Raw genomic sequence first — 1,489 nt, 5'->3', positions numbered from 1 at the left:
ATCTAAAATAGTCCAATTCCAAAAGAAAGAAGCTTGGTCCCATTGAAATAATGGGTGGCATCTAAAATGGCAATCTAATTTCAACTGTCATAGAGGTAAAGCATTGCTATTCCATTGAAACATTTTGGGTAAACACTTCCTTAGTGGCGGCAGTTCCAATAATAGTGGTAGTGGCAATTTAGCACTATTTCGAACAAACGTTAACAACAAAATAGACGTTATACATATACTTAATTTAAAAGATTAATGTAGTTTTGTGTTAAGGATCAGTCCAATAAACTATTAAAAAAGTCATCCTTATTGTTTTGCTGTTTTGCACTTATAGTGATGGGCTCCATAAGAAATCAATGGAATACGCCACTATAGGAACCAACGTTAATTTTAACACCATAATAGTAACCGTGTATCTATAGTTGGTGCAAGTGGTTCATAGCAAAAAAAACTGAAATGAACGATGGTTTTTAAATTTTTTTACTTACCTTACCTTACCTTACGGTGAAACTAAGGCCTGGGTGTCCTCTGCTGTACGCAAGAGTCATCTCGGCTGTTCGGGCTTGAAAGAAGTTGATCATCAATATTAATTTCTTTTCCCGATCAGCCTAGATAGCCGTGTAGTGGCAGTAGCACATTGGCGTAGCTAGGGGGGTTCCAGGGGTGCCTGGCACCCCCTAGAACAAATTTGGCATCCCCTATAATTTTTCCTTGACACTTGACAGGTGATTGTCAGTGTGATTTAAAACTTCACACAGTAATTACAATATTTATTATTGAAACATTTAAACAAAACTTAAGCACACCCGAAATTACTTATGTACATTTTCACGTTTTGGATATTGGTAAGAACAATCAACAGACTTCTCCATGGATTTCTCCTAAAATACCTCTATCTATTCATACAGTAATTTCTTTAGGCTTCCTTTATGGATTCTTCCCGTTATTTCTTCAATAAACTTCCGTTAGGATTCTCCAGGCAGTCTTGATGGGGTTTTATATACTAGAAATTTCTGCTGAGATTGATCCAGCAATTTCTCTTAGGATTTCTTTGGAAATTCTTACTACGATACTTATCGGAATTCTTCTAGGGATTCCTCTAAAAAATTCTATTGGGATTCCTTCAGGAGTTCCTGGTGGGAATATTTAAGACAATCTTCCTGGGATCCTTTCAGAAGTTCCTACGGTGATTCTTCCAGGAATTCCTTTAGAGATTTTGTTCAGAGATTCTTTCTGAAATTTCTCATGGCATTCCTCCAGGAATTGTGGCTAGGATTCCTCAAGCAACTCATGCTGCGGTTCTTCAAACAATTTCTCTAAGAACTCCTCCAAAAATTCTCACTGTGGTACCTTCAGCCAGGAATTCTATTAGAGAAGTTCTTCCGGAAAATCTTCCTGGGATTTTCCTAAAAATCTTTTCGGTGAATCTTCCAGTGATTTCTTCCAGGGTTTATACAGTAATTTATCCAGAGGTTTTTCCAGAAATTCCTCAGGGGAT

This window comes from Aedes albopictus, chromosome 2 (genome assembly GCF_035046485.1).
Source record: "Aedes albopictus strain Foshan chromosome 2, AalbF5, whole genome shotgun sequence".
In the NCBI taxonomy this organism is placed as follows: Eukaryota; Metazoa; Arthropoda; class Insecta; order Diptera; family Culicidae; genus Aedes; species Aedes albopictus.
The sequence above is the reverse complement of the archived record's forward strand: the minus strand, read 5'-3'. Positions refer to the sequence as shown.